We start from the raw sequence: 18,987 nt of genomic DNA on the forward strand, positions 1-18,987 counted from the left end.
CCACCAAAGAACATAGCTGACTGCTGGGTCATGAAGGACGAGATGTCCGGACAGGCCATAGAAACTCCATGTCTAGAAACAGTCCATTAGGGGAAAGAGAAAAAAGATAGGGAGGAAAGAAAGGACAAGGGACACATCTGCAGGCTTTTTCCTGCAGGCTTTTTCTGTATCCTTTCTCTCACGGGTCAAAGTTGACCAAGGAATAGTATAACCGAGGGTTAAAAATTAACAAATAATTATGATTACTAAACCATTATATAGATGCCTTTATATTATAAATCAGCAAAAGGTTAATACCTGAAATTACTGAAGCTAGCTAGAGTGGTCCCACCCCTGTTTAGACTTAACCCCACCCTTGCTTACCTTTGTGATAATTTCAGATTGACCTTAACTTTTGTTTGGCTCATCCTTGTGTATGCTTACTATTGAGATGGTAACCACTCTACTCCCTGTTTAATATTCATATGGAGAACCTTGTGTCTGACTTCTACTCTGTACTTAACTATCTCAGAACTTTGATCTCTGAAAATGATTGTAACTTTTTAACTCCTCCTGGTTTGGGGTTCACCTCCAGCTTGTTCAACTCCTTTATGTTTATAAATGAAGGAACCTGTGTCTAGCTTCACCTCAATTATTCATTAGCACCCTGATGTTATAAAATGTTAAAATTTCTGCAGATCTGGGAGGCAGTTTTTGGGCCATCTAAGGAGACTGACCTCCTTTGCCTATGCAACCAAATAAACTCTTTCTCTCTTTGAAATCCTGGTGTCTCAGCAAATGGCATTAAAGACACATCAGGAGAAAAGATCCTTCTCTTGTTCAGTATCAACAGTGGGAAGACCCAGAGCTTGGGCCTCAGAGATGGCAAAGGGTGCCTAACCAGGTCAGCACCATTGAAGCAGGCTAACAAGATAGGGAATTAATAGATGGATCTGGAACCTGGCAGAGAACTCACGTGGACATGAGCAACCCCAAGATGGCTGCTGGAAGACACTTCCCCAAGATTCTGCCATCTCCCTCTCTCTCTCTCTCTGCCCTCTTTATCACTTTTCAGCCTCTTCCTCTCTACCTGGGACCCCTGCTCTGATATTTCTCCCATTTCTCGTTCCTTTCTACCTAAATAAATAACTGGCCTAACTCACCCGACGTGCTCTTGAAATTCATTTCTCCAGCATAGTCAAAGAACCTAAATGAAATCTGGTAACACCATGAGGGAGGCACGGGAGGCAAAACAGACTCAGCCCAGGAGCATCTGGAAAACCAGGAAAGACCTATAAATTGCATTTTATACAAAATAGTTTCTGAAATTTTATAACATATTCAAAGGCTAAAATTTATGTTGTAAAAGCCCAAGATCTCTTCAAATATAAAGGAATTAGAAATCACAAGGTTATGTGCAATATCAGAACTTATAATTCAAATAAGTTTGAAAATAAAATTGTTTCACTCTCAAATTTAAAATTTCCTTCCTCATTAATAGATTCTTGTACAATTGAGTTTTCAGTAGGGTCCAAGTTCACAATTTTTAAATCACAGCAAAATGAAGTAATTACAAGATTAAGAGTACAAGAATTAAGAATGTCAAGTGGCAAAAATTTAAGTGAGTAATAAGTTCTCTATACCTTATTTAATTAATGCCAAGTGCTCGCAGGACTTTGTTTTTCTAAGATGAAACTTGAAATTGGATGAGACTAACATAGTAATCATAGTCTAATTACATGTCCTTCAGAACTACAGGTTTTATTTCCTATCATTTAACAAAAAGAAAAATAAAAAATCTTATCATTCACAATGTCGATAGTATAAAATCATGATAAAGAAACAAATATTTTAATAAGTTTGTTGCACTAAGTACAAACCAAGAAATCTCCCAAGGTGACCCTTCTGACCTGGTTTCTCTTTCTGCCTAATAGGAAAAGACTGTTTGGGAAGCATAGTGCTATTGCAGGTTAGATATAATTTTCCTCAATATAGCACTTAAAGGCTTTCAAACAAAAAAATGTGTTGTTAGAAAAGTAATGTTTGAACAGAGTATTGGGAAATGGAATCCATGTCAACTGCCAACCAAATTACAATGCCATCCCCTAAAATGATTTAGTACTGTTTTTAAAACACTTGGTTTTAGGAAAGTAAACAAAAACTACAATGATACAAAGCATGACATTAAGCTGCCAGGTAAAATGATGGCAATTATTTTAAGATAAATAAACAATAGATAAAGATTAAGAGAAATAATTCATGTATAAGCAGCACAGTATCAGGTGAGTGGAAAAGCACTAAATGTGCTGCTTTGTTCCCTTTACTAGGATGTGGCAGTCTGGACCAGAAAGTTTCTTCTCAGAGTGTAACAAATAGAAAACACTGAATTTTTTTAATCTGAAGACCAAGATTTAAATGTCAAGTCTATAATTTACTTAGGATCCTTGTCTCGGTGTACTTATCTTCAAAATATGTACTTGTCAGAATGCATGAATTCAAAGGAAGGTGTTTAATATGAAGCCTGGCACATAAAAGACCCTGAACAGAAGTGAACTTTCCTCCTCCTTCCACCTACCCTCAGGTACTTTCACCCGCTCATGTACTTTGGCTTAAGGCTCCCAAACCAGCCACTTCCCAAGAGGGAAACACATAAACTATCCCTGGCCAGGGCAGTATCAATCAAGTCCCTTCCCTAATCATAAGGTCAGCTTGCCAACTTTTTCCTATTCACTCTAACTTAATCTTCTATTTCCTACAGAGCTTCTCAATTAACTACTGTCTGAACCTTAGACGTCCTCTGCTTGACCCACCGCCTGATATTTGCGGCCTGCTGATTGTCTGCATCCCTGGATTTGGTCCATAGTTTCCATGGATACTAGTTTCTTCCTTGAAGACAATAAAACCTTACATTTTCCTATTCTTTTTTTTTTTTTGGAGGTACTGGGGACTGAACCCAGGACATCGTAGGCACTCAACCGCTGAGCTATATCTGCTCCCATGTTTTTTTTAAAGGTTCTTATATACATGACATCTCATTTAATCTTCACTACTCCCTGTGCAGTAGTTAGGTTATTTTAGGAATTATACAGATGAATAAAGAGCATTCAGAAATAGTATGAATTTCCCAAGTCAAAAAGGAGCCCAAAGGAGCAAAGATGGTAAAAAAATTGTGATCTCATCACTCCAAAATCCATGTTTTCTTTTGTTTTTATGCCCTATAGACACATCAACTGCCAAAATAAAAGCCAATGAATATCCAACGCAAATGAATTACACGTGGACCTTTAAAGTGAGCAGAGATGACAGGAAAACAGAGTACACTTCAATACATAAAAAGAATCTGGGTAAAAAGCCCAGCAGAATACTGCTTGAGGGAAGTAAGCAGAACAACATAGGAGAGTGATAACTCCTGGAGTTTGAGAATAGTCACTTGGAAAAAGCCCAAAGACAGAGGATAGGGACATTCAGAAGGCAAAAATAATGGGGAAATTTCTTTCACTGAAGAAGCCATTGAAGATCTATTTGCATACAACTTTGCACCAATGGCTTTGTGGGCTGACAAGAAGATAAAACTATCTGTGCCCACAAGGAACCTACAGCCTTGACTGATGGGCATAATATAAAGATCTACAATACATAGCATATGGATGGATCTCAAATAATGTAATATCAATTCTACCACATGATACCACTTGCTGTTAGGTCTCTATCAGAGTTAGTAGTGGTCTCCAAAAAAATCATGAATGCACTGACAAAAATTCAAAATAAAGGACAACACACAGCTTCAGAGAAGATGGGGGAAACAGTCATATTCACTTTGACTAAGCGTGTAAATTGACACAAACTGTTACAAACAGTATAAAAAGACTTTCAAAAGTCATGTAGTGAACAACCAGGAATTCTATTTATAGAAATATATCATATGGCACTAATCACCTAAGGGAACAAAACAGAGGTATAGACTAAAGATGTCTATGGCAGTGTTTTTTTTACAATTGTGTGTGTGTGGGGGTGGCAGGGTATGTAATCATCTTAAATGTCTAAGAAAATGGTACTAGTGAAGTATAGGCAATAACGAATTCACACACATTTATGATTTGGAGCTCTACTCACAGACAAGTAAAGATGGCCGTGATGTCTTTAGTGACATGGGTATATAAGTATAGTACATTATGAGCCAAATGTTGTGACTGTGTATATGCACTCACACATTCATACTTAGTCAGGAAGGCTGTGATTCAAACTGACAACAGTGGTTATCTCTGGGTAGGATGATGCCAGGTGATCATTATTTTCTTCTTCATACTTTATTGTCTGGAAAATATTGCAACAAGCCTTTTTGTAATTGAGGAAAACTGCTACAATAATGATAATAATAATAATGTAAAAGATAATGAAAGATAAATACACTCTCACAAAGGATGCATTCATTTTTCCACCCAATATTTGCCAACTACCTCCTCAACCCACTGCAGGAGACAAAGCTCTGAATCCAGAAACAAAGCCTGAGACCTCTGACCTCCAGCAGAGATGGTCCCTTGATTAACTACTGGTATTATCTACACTTCCAGGGTGAGGATGCTATCAGTGGGTCACGAAATGTAGAGCATGTTCATCTTCCAAAACCTTCCACTGGTCAGTTTTGAACACAATTGAGATGATCATTATACAATGTCAATCATAATTTCACAACTGAGTTGTCAGGGAAAAAATACATATCTACTATGCTTGGAAATGTCAAGTGTAACCCAATAAATGTCAAATAAAATTGAATTGTTTGCAGGAACCTATGGGTGTGTGAACAGGAAGCCTGGGCAAGACCTTCTGCAAGTTGGAGCCCCTGTATTTGATTGAGTTTGTGCTCCTGAAATCAAGGTTTTTCCTCTCCGTGGTAGCCTACACAAAAAGTCATGCCAACTTCCACTGAAGAGGACTTTATCCTTTAAATACTTGGATGTCTAGTCACTTTTCTGATAAACACATTTCTCACACACTTATTTCTGTGCACTGATGCAGGAGGAGTTACCAAGGCAAGGAAGCCAACGGCAGTTAACATACTTTTAACACTTTCCCATGGTAAGTCTTTTCTCAAAGGCAAACTCTCAAGGGCCAAATTAATGAGGCCCAAGACCAAGAGTGCTTAGTACTTGGATGTTTACACTGCCAAGGATCTTGGCAACTAGATGTAGTACAAGCAGGCCTGTGGTCAACATAACATACTCTGCTACATTTGCTTAGCAAAAGGGTTGGGAGATCTGTTCATGACAAGTGACTTTCTCTATACACTTATTTTTCTAGTTTTAATTTCATTTATATACAAGTATGTGCGTGTGTATATATATATATATATATACACAGATATACATTATAGATACATATTTTATATAAATATTTCCCTCTTCTATACTGAAATTAAGAAGACTTTGTAGTACTAGTAAAAACCCAGTATAGCTTAAATATAAGAGCATTGTACTGAAGTAATCGAGGGTTAAGAATTAACAAATAATTATGATTACTAAATCATACAGATGCCTTTTTACTTCCAGTAAATTATAAAACAGCCAAAGGTTGACATTCGAAATAACTGAAACTGGCTAAACTTATCTCATCCTTCGTATATGATCATTTCCAACTAAAAACCTATCAGTGTGATGATTATTCCAGACAGATCTTATCTTCATATGAACATTTCTATTGAAATTGTGTCCACTCCACCTTCCTCTGTTTGATATCCATTTGGAAAACCTTGTAGCTGACTTTTATTTTTGGGATCCCCTCTCCCAGATACCTTGATGTCTGATAATGATTGTAACTCACTATGATCTGGTAGCCACTCTCATCCTGCTGAGCCCCTTAATGCTTATTGATGAAAGAACTTGTGCAAACTCCACCCCAATTATTCATTAGCATCCTGATGTTATAAAACATTAGTACTTCTGCAAATGGGTGAGGCTGATTTGAGATTGTACATTGCTGGTCTCCTACCAGTGAACAAACCCTCTTTTCCCTCCTAGCCTAGTTCAATGTGTCTATTTTTCCATACCAATCAAAATGAACCAGCCAAGGACCACCCTGGCTCCTCTTCAACTTACTTTACAATGTATATCTTTTGAATTTTTAATTATATGTATTACCTTTTCCAATATAAAAGAGAAAACTGGAAAAAAAGGAATCTATTAGATTTTATTTGAAAGTAAAATGAAACTTTTAAAACAAAAATATACGTGTCTCCATAAACTTGTTAAAAAAATTTTTTTAAAGATAACACTGCAAAATCATTCCCCATTTCACACAAATTAAAAATCAGTGTCCCCCCAAATCCCTCTTCCACCTCTCTGACATTATTTCCTGCTGCTCTCTCTCGATCTTCTTCCTACCATCCTAGTTTCCTTGGTTTTCCTCATCTCCCAGCCTCACTCCTACCTCAAGGCCTTTTCAATTCATCCTACCAACCTAAGTAGCCTATTACCACTTTGGATCCACCTCTCCCTTGAATCAGTGCTGAATCGGCATGGTCTTGACCATGGAAAGAACATGAGGAGGACAGTCAATGCTTCCCTCTGTTCCCACTTGGCTCTCCTGTGGGTAAGGGAGCATATAATGAAAAATGATCACGCTGCAAAAATCAGTACAAGTAGAGTACTGTGATACTTAGAGAGCAGGCTACGGACATTCTTTGAAACAGGGCTACTCCATCATCTGTCTCCAGCTGCCCCTGGATGTCAATAAGCTGCTGGAATATAATAGCTGACTACAACAGGAATCCACAAATCACTGCTATGCTGAAATGTTTTCTCCCTGCTTGCCACTCTCACTTCCTTGTCCAATAAGAGTCATGGCTTATTTCAATTATTTTCATGATAGATTTCATTCAACATGTGTAAAATAATGCCAACATCAACCATCATATATTTTAAACTAGCAAAAAGTCACCTCCACTTTAGCGAATAGCTTGTGCTGTTAAATAAACTGCAAAGTACTTCAAAAGAAGCAATTATTCTCCTTTTTAAACCAGGCTTTTTTTTCTTTTTGTAATGAATATCCTAAATCTCCTCTCAATAATTTCCACAGAGGCTACTGCTACTGACAATCAAGAAAGGTTTTTTCTTACTACTGCCAAATCTCCCACCTACGGATTCATGACACAAAATGCTCAGAATTCAGGGAGAATAACACAAATTAACCTCAGAAAGCTATTGTACAGCTTCTCAACAAGCCCCTAAAACAACCTACATTGCATTGGACGAAATCCTCATTTTACAAATCAAGGGCTTTATTTTTTTTTAAAAAGAAAGGAAAAAAGCTATTAAAGAGATTCATTGATTTCAAGAGATCAGAAGCAAGCAAGCTCTGTAGCAGAGACCAGTATACCCATTTCAGTCCACAGGTAGTCAATCAATCTACCCTGCCCAATTGGTATGATGTCCATGTCTCCATGGGAATTTTTTTAATGAGTATTTTAAGTAAAGAAGATATGATATCACTGGCTTCTAACTTCCATATGCTCTGTTAGATGACCTTTCAAATGTTCTGGAATATGTTCTGGAGGATTTTGTTTTTAGTCTGAAGGCAGCACAGGATAGTAAGTAGTTCAGAGAGCAGTAGATTCAAATCCCAACTTTGACATTCACTAGGTTCAAGGTCACATACCTAGTATGCAACAAGAGATTTGAACCAAGGAAGTCTAGCTCCAGGGTCTTTGAACTTAACCCCTACCCTAAGCTCCCTCCTATTTACCATTTTCACTACTGCTCTTTCATTAACAGCCACAGCAGCAGCAGCACTATTGAGAGCCAAATTATAAAACATAATAACTTTTTAATTTATCAAGCGTCGACCTCCAGAAAGCCACACTCAGTCACACTACAGTCATTCATTTTTCTAACGATGTGCCAGTGAAATAGGGGGAAAATGTCATAAACCTCATTTCATAGATTGGAGAACTGAGCTAAAAATGATAAGTTCCCTCGCATCACTTGGTGACTGAGAGGCAGAGAACTAATGGTGATCTGGTCTATTCACCCAGCGTTATCACTCATCTTAAAAATATTTAAGCTTCCCAAATGAAAAGAGGTAGAACTGTTTGCAGCGTTCTGTCTACCTGGAGAAAAACAAGGCCAAGCTTGCTAAGCACATTGGAATAAATAAAGTATTAAGACACGCAAAGACATGAGTAAGGGCATCTCATAAAGAATTCCCAGGCTGCGTCTGCAGTCAGCATAATAACTGTGGCATTTCTTATCTTTCTGTATTCAGACTGGGTAATTCGGTGAACCTTAAAAGTGACGAATGTGAAGAAGAACTGACATCTCTTCTAAGATTGAGAAGATGCCAGAATGGCATGAGAATGTGCAGTGACAGCTGGACTAGAGAAGAGTTTATATAGAGGGGAGGGAGACGGAAGAATAGGTGGAACCTGGGGCATTTCTGGGGCACTGAAATTGTTCTGCATGACATTGCAATGACAGATACAGGCCATTACACATTTTGTTAAAACCTATGAAATTGTGCAGTGCAAAGTGTAAACTATAATGTAAACTGTTGGTTCTCTAATATGTGTTCCTCAATTGTTAACAAAAGTATCACACGAACGAAAGATGTTGTTAATGAGAAACAGTATCGGAGGGGGAGGGAGTAGGGTATATGGGAATCTTCTATATTTTCGATGTAACATTTACATAATCTAAAGCCTCTTTAAAAGTAAACAGGGGAGCAGGTGTAGCTCAGTGGTTTGAGTACCTCTTCCCATGTATGAGGTCCTGGGTTCAATCCCCAGTGCCTCCTAAAAATAAATATATAAGTACATAAATTAAAAGGTAGATTACTATTACCATTTATTTTTAAATTTAAATTTTATATGGAAAAAAAAACAGAACCAACATGAGATGGCTCTGAAAGAAAAATAAAGAAACCCTTTCTTAATTGAACAGTTAACAAAATCTGGCAAAAATCAAAATGAATGACTGTCAACTATCCCCTAAGGCTTTAGTCCCTATTCTATCATGGTAAGTATTTTTTATAATTATTTCAAGACATACAAGGGAAAAGAATCCTAAAGACTCTACCAGACCTTTAAGCAGGCTCTAAAAAACTTCAGCGCTTTTTTCGTATTTTCTGGAAACTCTGCTACATGAACGTTTGCCAACATTTCACTAAAAAAAAAAACCCTCTTAAAATTAATAAATTACCTGTCAAATCCCATAAAAACAGATGGTCACTTGGAGACAAGTAAAGATGCTATCATTCTGTTTTACACAGCTGTTCAGACTAGGGAAAGATCATTTCATTTTCCATAACATACAATAAACCCTGTCTAAAATATCTAATTTTATGCAGAAAAATGAAAATTTCATGCAGTTTCTTCCATGTTACACATCTGCTTATTGTTGAGAAAACATTTTTAATAGTAAAAATCATAATAAATAAAAACTAAAATTGGTCTTTTATGCTTTCTCTTAACAAGCATCATGTAACTCCTAAGTCTTTTGCTATGAAACAATTTTTAATTGCTGTGTGCTCCTAAACTGAGGTACTCTCACATGCTATTTAACACAATTAAGAATTTATTAGTGATCTCTTATCAATAAGAAAGTGCACACAATGAAGTATCTGATGACACAATTGTTTCTTGCTGTTAGTCTTTTCAAGAAGGTATTTTCGTAATTTTATCAGAAATCTAACACATGAAACAATAAATCAACACAACATTAGTGCTGCACATCTGAAATGAGATTTTGATTTGTTAGTCTCCTACACATTACTTACATTACTATAAATCACGTGAAGATGAAGACATTTGGCACTTAAGAATAGTTCTGAAATAACTAACACCAAGAGCATGCCTGTGTTTATGTTCAGAGCGCTCTTGGTCCCATATTTTTTAAGCATAAGACATGAAACTTGATAGCTAAATATATAGCCACTTTTTTTCACATTATTTGCCAGGAACACCAAAGCTTAAGTCTTCAAAAAGTTCACAAAATATGTCTGTGACATTCAACTATTAAAAGAGATCAGGTGATGCAACTGGAAAATGACCTTATATGGAAGGTTCAATGCGGATCAGCAGAATATCCATGTCTACATAAAATACCATGACTTTAAAATGCTGTTTGACCTAAAGTAAGGGGGAAATGGAAAGGAGAAATGAGTTTATATGGCTACGAGTTTCTAAAAAAGAGTCTGGAGGCTGGCAGAAGGTTTGCCCTCATGCACAACTGAGCAGAGTCAGAGAGACAGATAAAGCAGATACAACCCCCAGATATTGGTTCCTTTGAGGGCTAAAGAGACCCGCGGGAGTTATGGTCATGGCCGATGGGGTTAACTACCAGGTCAGATGGCCCCTCTTTGGAAATGGTGTTTATGTGTGATGAATCTGGACTCAGATGGGATCTCCCTTCATAAGACTTTCATGCCAATGTGCTGGAGGTGCAGTTAATGTTGGGGTTTAAGATATATTTAGGGGATTTGAATCTCTGGACTGACAATGTGATAGCCAGATCCTGAGCCTCAACAGACTCCAGCACCTACAATCTGATTTATTGGACTTACCACACTCAGCTAAGATGGAGTTGAAGAAGGACAACCACCACACCATGGAGCCTAGAGTGATTACAACTGAAAATGGGAGGATTGCATCCAGCATCCAGGTGGAATCTGACCCTCCTCTTGACATAGAGGTGCAATGGACACAACCAATGTCCACATGGAAGAGGTGGCATGGGAATGGGAAAAGTGGACATAGTGGACGAAGGGTATGGGGAAAGGCAGGAAGAGATGAGAGGTGGAGGCGTCTTTGGAACATGGAGCGGCCCTGGATGGTACTTCAGAGGCAATCACCGGACATTGTAAATCCTCACAGGGCCCACTGGATGGAATGGAGGAGAGTATGGGCTATGATGTGAACCTATGTATATGAGGTGCAGAGGTGCCCAAAGATGTACTTACAAAATCCAATGGATGTGTCATGATGATGGGAACGAGTGTTGTTGGGGGGGGGAGAGGGGGGGGTGGGGGGATGGGGTTGAATGGGACCTCACATATATATTTTAAATGTAATATTATTACAAAGTCAATAAAAAATAAAAAAATTTAAAAAAAAAAAAGAGATCAGGGATTTGTATGATAGGGGAATTAATTTAATATTGGCAAAATAATTAAAATTGACAGGCCTCTTTCAGTTAAGTAGTGAATTTCATCAGGAATTTTTACTATCACTCCCTGTTTAAAGTCTTTCAATGGATCCCCACTAGAACAAACTCCTTACGGAGCCTAGAAGGCCCCATTGACCTCTTAAACCTGCTCGGCTTTCTGACTTCCACTTCCCGACCAACTGCACCCAGGCCTCCATGACCATCCTTCTGCCTCTTGAACCCACCAACCTAATGGCCATTACCCATGTTCTCTGCCAGCTTGGAATTCTCTTCCCTTAGGGTGTTCAGTATTTACACTGCAAATGTCACTTCTACAGAGAAACCTTCCCTGACCAACTGCTCAGCCCTATCCTTCAATCACTACCTCACTATCTACTTTTAATTTCTTTATGACATTGATAACCTTCTGAAATTACTTTGTAATTGTTTACAAGTTTGTCTCCTCCAACCAGAATCTCCAGCATCAAGTACCTGCATGTGATTCTTACTGAATGAAGGAACAAACTTCTGTTATTCACTAAACTAATAATGTGATTGAAGTGGCCAGACAGTCCATTTGAATACAACTTGTATCTTGGATACCCCACAATCATGGAATGAGATGAGTCTGTGAAGCCAAGGGGATGTGTCCAGAGACTATATCTTCCTTACTATGCACATTCCACCAGAAGCCTTTGCCCCAGCGGGCCACTGACTGTCTCCAAGGTCTACGGGGGTCTCTTCTCAAGATCTGGCATTCCAAGGGAAGAATATGGTGCCTCCATGTGGCTCTCTGCTGGAAGGATGCATGGATCTGGACACATGTGCACATGAAGCACCTTGCAATACAGGATGGAGCTGGAGGTGAGAAGAGGAACCACAGGCTGGGGTTCAGCAACCCCTGTGGTGCATTCTCGCACAGAACGCTGGGAGGCCTGAGAATGCTAAAATTCAAACCAGACATTCCAAGTCGTGATGAAGATATATTTGTCAATGCAGAAAAATAAGACATATTTTATTCTATTTTAGACACATGTGAGTCTATTTGATAGACTGGTGGCTTGATTTACAACTTTATGTTTTAAACATATAGCATGTAGGCCTCTATTTATATTTGCCTCATATTGTTAATTAGGGCAGGGCCTATCTGCCAATTTGAGATCCTGATCAAGTCCCATGAACTCTTGAGCCTGTTTCCTCATTTGAGAAAGAGAATGCATTCTCCTCCCACCCATACCCTGTATTATATGAAAAACAAATGAAAAAATACATAAAAACCTAAGAAAAGTACAAATTAAAAATATTTCTTCTGAGTTCTTTCCTACCTGCTTACCTATATATTCCATCAAGTGAGGACCGTGACAATTTCTAAAACTATACTGAGGTGTTTGAGAAAATTCTGAGGTAGACAGGGTTTCACTTTTCATTTTTCCAGGGTATTAGTATTTATTAAATGATATTGTTATACTGCAAAGTGTCACATCTTTCCAGATGGGAAAGATATCAGACTGCCCAAGAGATCAAACATTAAAAGAAAGATAGAAGGGGCAGCTGCTGCCACCTGCCACAGACAGACCTTAGCCTGGGATTTGGTCACTTTGGCTCCTTGTCCATTGTGTCCATGGTCCCTCCTGGAGCCAGGGCAGCTCCCACGTGGTGCGAGGGCTACAGGGGATGATGAAGGCTGTGCATTGCCTAATCTGCCTCCTGGTCTTGCCTTCCTGCTGGTGCTGCGGCCAGCGCTGCACAGGCCCCTGGCAATGTTGCTGCAAGCAGCTGAGCCCACGCTGGGCCCTGGATCGTGGGCCCTGCCACTGCTGCCACAGCCCTGCTGCAAGGCTGCACCCTGGCTGAGGCCTCAGGGCACCAAGAGCAGCAATGGCAGGAGCTCTCCCGGTGGAGGGCCTTCACATACAATCTTTCATATGATCGTCCCAATATCCTCGAGTTACCATCATTCCCATTTCATAAAGGAAGAAACGGTCCAAATAGGCCAAAAGACTTATTCAGGGTCACAGGGTTTTCAGTGGAATTGCCCACGAGTCAATTGCTACTAATTTAACATTAATTCAGTACTCCACATGATTTGGGAATAAGCCCTCCTCCTTATTCAAGATATCAAACTGATGCATGAAGGAAAAGCATTGGCAATATCTAATTATAATCACACCATTGCCCACCCCAAGTCCTATAAAAGAAAAAAGAAACAGATGACTGAATACCAAAGCCACAGCTCAAATGCAGATCTTTCAGAACTTTTGAATCCTATTCAAATATACTTTCCACCACACCATGTACAATGACACCCAAGAGACTGTATAGGAAACTAGTGATGTCGATATAAATGTAAACTATAAATCCTGATGTGTTCAATCCTTAGAAAATCAGATTTAAGGAAATATACCCATTTCCCAATACCTGTGGTTTCTTTGCTCATTATAGAAGCAATCTGATGTGGTAAGCTGGGATACCAGTACTGGCATCAGAAAAAGTTCCTTTGTTAGTGACAATCATTTTTCCAGTATGATGTGTTTCTGTTACTATAGGACTAGGTCTATATACAGCTCCCTCCATATATTTATTCCATCAATTTCTACAGTGTGGTTTCAAAGAGAAATATTATATGGTGTATCTATAATATATATTTGCAAGTACTGATTTATTATTATATTGTGGCAATAATAGTTAAAATTTGCTATTCTAATCCACAGGTTATTCAGATCCCCATATTTTCTCAGCAAATGACATACTGAATTGGTCTAACACATTCTCAAGTCCTTTCTTTATCTACCATACCTCACATATCAGCAAGCCCTATCAATTCTCCCTTCACAGTATCTCCCAGTGATGTCCATTCCCCTCCATCTCTTGTCATCATGCTAATCCAAGCCACCATCTCCTCTCACTTAGATGTCCACAAGAATAGCCTAACTCTTCCTCACTTCTCCTCCTGACCTGACAATTCATTTATCACAGGACTGTTTGCCTGGTACTTTCTCAGTTTCAGTACTAAAAGTTCCATGTCCTGGTAAACCTCTCATTCCTGGGGAAACAACACACCCTAGTGTATGTTTGACTTTTAATAAGATAAAAAAGACCATGTCATTGCTTGTGATCAAACGAGTCAGTGGTCCCAATTTTTCACACTTCCCTGGATCCATACTCTTTGCCACATGATCTTGCAGTTCATCCCACTAGAGGTCTTGGTTCCTTGACTTTGGGCTCAACTAAAGGGATTGTTAGCAGATGTGATGAAAGCAGAGAAGCTTGAAACACACTTGCTTGCTCTTGTGCACTTCGGCCATCCATCTCACTGTAAAGAATATGTCCCTGCCAGCCCACTAATCCAAGGAGGATGAGAGACACTTGGAGCAGGCCTGGACCCAGTATGCAACTTGCAGCCAAGCCCAATCAGCCCTCGTTGGAGTCAGCCAATATGCAGACACTTGAGCAAGAACAAATGAGTCTTTAACTTTAGAGATGGTCTGTTACCTGAAGGAGTTTCTGCCCACATTAGCTTTATCAAAACATTTCAGTACCTCCCTATTTCACTTAGAATAAAATCCAAAATACTTACCTAAGCCTATAAAGCCCTAGATGATCCGGGTTCTCACCTACTTCCCAGACCTCACCACACTGTCTGCTCTCTCTAAACTTCAATATCACTGGTCCACTTTCTGTTTCTCAAATTGATCAAGCTGTCTCCAATTCAGGGTCTCTGTTCCTCCTGTCACCTCTGTTTGGAACAATTCCCTTCTCGTTCTTCTCACAGCTGGCACCCTCTCATCCTTACAGGTCAGCTTAAAATCACCTCCTCAGAGAGGTCTTCTTTGACCATTCTAAATGCTCTATGAATTTACCACAGAACTGTTTATTTCGGTCCTAACACTTCTTACAGTCTGTAAATTATCTGTCAATTTCTTTGCTAATACTCTGTAGTCCCATCCAGCTCAAATATTTCAAATATTTTCTGAATTAAGATATGAGCACAATAATGCAATTAAGATTTCTTCAGGTATCGACTGAATGGAACCTGAGTTCAGAAAATCTATTAATCTGGTACCCACCTGGTCTGAAGTATATAAAATTATTCACTTATTATTGAAGACAGAAAATGAAAATTGATAAGATAATAGAGCTGTAGATAATGTTTTTCAATCATTGATAGGGTGTGAAATGAAAAGTTCAAGAAGTCAATGACAAAAATTAGCAAGGCATAAAAGTTACTAAAAAACAGAATTATACTATCACTCTTACCAAATAAAATAGCACCTCAATAACAGATTCCATTACCATTACCACCACTACCACCAAAACTACTTTGCCTAAGTCAAAAGAAGCTGAACAAATAAAAAGTTGTTTGGCCTAGTATGAAATTATAAGCCTTTAGCTACAGAAGTAGCCTTTAGCTACAGAAGTTAGGTGCAAGGAAAAGTATCATTCTTTATCATTAGTTATAGTTTCATACTATCAGCCAAGTGGAAAATTTGAGCCATCCACCTTCTTCAGGGACTGTGATGTCCACAAAAGACCCCTTTAAACTCCAAACACTGTGAAGTTAAAAGGTACTGAATCGTGACAGTGGATGCGTTTCTATATTGAGACTATCTCTGCAATGTGAAACACAACAGATCCAGTTCTTTCCCATGTTCAGCTAATGGGTGCTGCTTGCAGTATTCACAGCAGGAAAGGAGGAGATGCCAGCACTTCTGAGAGTTTTGACTGATAAAATCAACCCAGAAGGGGAACAGGCAGGATGTCAGCGTGGCCTCAGGCAGGGAAGAAGGGAGGACTTCAGACGTAGCCTGCTAGCCTGCGCAGTGCAGGGTGTTTGGGACTAGGCTTCATGGAGCAACAGGGTCTGAAGAGATGGATCAGATTCCTGGGTGAAGACAATGTCCTGTGCAGGATCTCGATGCCATGACACTCAGAGGGGCTCCCTTTTGCATGGAATTAGTGAAGTCCCACGGTGTTGTTCCTGGGGTATGCGTTCAGGGTTCAGCCCACCCAGACCTCTTAGAGGATTCTTCTGTAAATGAGGGATGAGGATAATGATGTGTCTCAGAAAGGGCTTGTGAGGATTCAATGAGGCAGTGTGGGCAAAAGGTCTAGCACAGCATTTATAAAACATACACTAAGTTCTCAAGAAATGTTAGCCATTGTATTTTCCACTGCAGAGCACAAAGCACTCAGCAAATATTTGCTGAGTGTATGAGTAAATGAAAGCTAAAATCTATTGTTTGTAATGTCTTCTTCGGCTGTAAAAGGGGAAAAGTGTGTAAAGTTAAAAAGAAGATGAATTGTCTTGTAAGGCATCAGGATAGCAGATATAAAGATTTCCATCATGAGGAAAACATTTCATTGTGCAAATGTGCCCACTGGCATTCTGGTTTGAATAGCATTCTCTTAAGTTTGGTTGGAGAATGTCTAAACCCCTTAGTCTGAAATCTGGGGAGGATAGCCAAAAGTTTCCTGCCATGGAAGAGTCTGGGTTTTACTCAAACTAGTGTCTACTGGATACTATCTCAGTAGGCAACCATCTACACATCCTCAGGCAGATGCCTCTCTCTTTCCCACAAGACTATAAGAAACTACCTTGATAGACAAATGGTAAAATGACAAAATTATGATTTCTCTCTTTAAAGCTAGTATGCCAATTTCTTCTAATCATTTTGAGAGATCATTTTCATTAAACCCAAAAAGAAAAAAAATTAGGCCACAGCTTCCAGGGTCAGAGCAAAGTCTGTTCATTAAATGTATTCAAATTAACAGCAAGTCAAAAAGGGAGTGTAATTTTCTTCTCTTCCAAGAAGCCTTCCCTGACCATCATCACCCATAATTGGATATGTGCCCCCTTTTCCTCTGTACTCTGTATGTCCACAGCATCTGAGCATGCCTCCGTCATCACAAAGAAGATCGTTTCTCTATGGGTTTATATAACAGTCTCTCTACTAGGCAGCGAACATCTTGGAAGTACCAACCATTCTTCGTCATCACTGTGCCCAACCAAGTTCAGTGTCTGTCTCATTTAAGGTACGCAACAATTTTGAAATGAATTAATATCAAACAGAAAAAAGATGACTTAATTAATAGATATTTTTGAGCCCTCCCTTTGTTTCCATATAGTCCCTTCTCTTATTTTCTCACAGTAAACAAACACAAAACTCTGGCAAGCATGAAAAGCTATTGTCTAATACTGTAGGATATTTTTTTTCCAGGAAGAATAGGGTAAGATGAAATTAGCATATTTGGGGTACTTTTCAACTGAAATCAGTACACATCCAAAGACCCTATAACTAAAAGTAGAGCTGGTTAATATAAATAAAATAGAAAGTCACTACAGACCAGGTATTTCCCTTAACATGACCTATTAGATCCAAAAAGGAATCTTACAGCCATCTTTGTCTATGTAGATTCATTCCTGACCATGACAGCATTTTGACCAAGGCTGTTTTGTGGCATTAGGCAAGAGGACAAGCCTGAAGAGAACCTTGGACCAAAACCAGCCACAATGCAGCCAGGAAGCAAAGCCAGCAAGTTGATGTCTCCTTTCAGATTTTCTAGCTTCCCACCATTACTGACAGATCTGCTGCTCCCTAAGTTTTTCTACCTCTTCTATACAAAACCAGGCTTAAGGAAATAACCAATGGCATTAGAGAAAATTCACTGAGTGCACTCATTAGCAAAGCCCTGCTTGGCAACTTTTAACTAGATGGAAAGGATCCTTGTTATAATGTTTGTTCTCTTACTGATTTTTCCCATTCAGTCACCATTTAAGGAACCCCTACTATGTTCAAGGTACCAAGAATGCAAAGATAAATGGGAAACCATCTTTGGTTCTGCAGTGGAAAAATCAAGCCTTGTCCTATCCACCTAGCAGTTACTGCTAACAGTTCCAGGAAGGCCCTTTCTTCTCCTTTTCAATTTTTATTTAAAAGTTGCATGAATTAATTGGATAATCCTTAAAGCAACCACATTCCTTCCTACAAAGTAGGCTTTATGTTTAGGACGTTTGCTATCAAGGAGTCATTCTTAATGTACTCTTTGAGTTAGGTGACCACATGTTTTATAGTTTAAACCAAGGTAACTTTAAGAGTAACAGATTGCTATTAATAATTCTGAAATAATAGCTGTATTAAGACTCTCCCAGACAAACTAATAGGGATTGGTCATGTAGGCTTAGAGTCACTTATGGAAACTTTAAATGCTAGATGAATCTTGAAATCACTGGTCCTAGTTTAAGGAAATTCATATAATCTACTTCTCATATGGAAAGTACTGCATGAGTGGTCTGCCCACAACTGTGTCATAAGGAAGGTGCTTCCTCTTTCTGGATACAGATACCATAGGTTAAACTACATCCCCCACTCCATCCTGAGTACACCAAAATGTGGAGTGCACCACTTCCAGGAATAGCAGAAACCACAACAATATAATGACAGCATCTATTGATGCATCCTATGAGCCAGACACTGAGTTAAATCCAGGATCACTCCTTCCACCAGCCTTATGTATAGGCACTACTGAAATCCATATTTTACAGATGAGGAAATGCAACCCTAGACAGATTTAAAAACAGCATGTGGGGTAGAATTAGGTTTCAAACCAAGGAAGTCAACTCCAGAGCCCATCTCTTTAACTATCACCCCTGAGTGCCTCCCAGAAGACATAACTGGAGAAATGCTGTTTAAGTTGAGCATGATGGATGGGTGATAACAGCATGATAACAATTACAGCTACCCATTATGGAGGCTTCAGAATATACAACTCTACTAAACTTTATACAGGCATGACCTTATCTCATCATCCTGGCTTCTCTAGGAAGTACTATTACTGGGTCCATTTCACAGATGGAGAAACTGAGCATTCTGGAGGT

General features: G+C 39.0%; 1 protein-coding gene across 1 annotated transcript in view; it reads right to left on the reverse strand.

The window, feature by feature from the left end:
- Positions 1-18,987, reverse strand: part of SUCLG2 (succinate-CoA ligase GDP-forming subunit beta) — a 305,148-nt gene that overhangs the window by 196,539 nt on the left and 89,622 nt on the right. The gene's annotated exons all lie outside the window — the stretch shown is intronic.

This window comes from Dasypus novemcinctus, chromosome 26 (assembly GCF_030445035.2).
Source record: "Dasypus novemcinctus isolate mDasNov1 chromosome 26, mDasNov1.1.hap2, whole genome shotgun sequence".
Taxonomy (NCBI): Eukaryota; Metazoa; Chordata; class Mammalia; order Cingulata; family Dasypodidae; genus Dasypus; species Dasypus novemcinctus.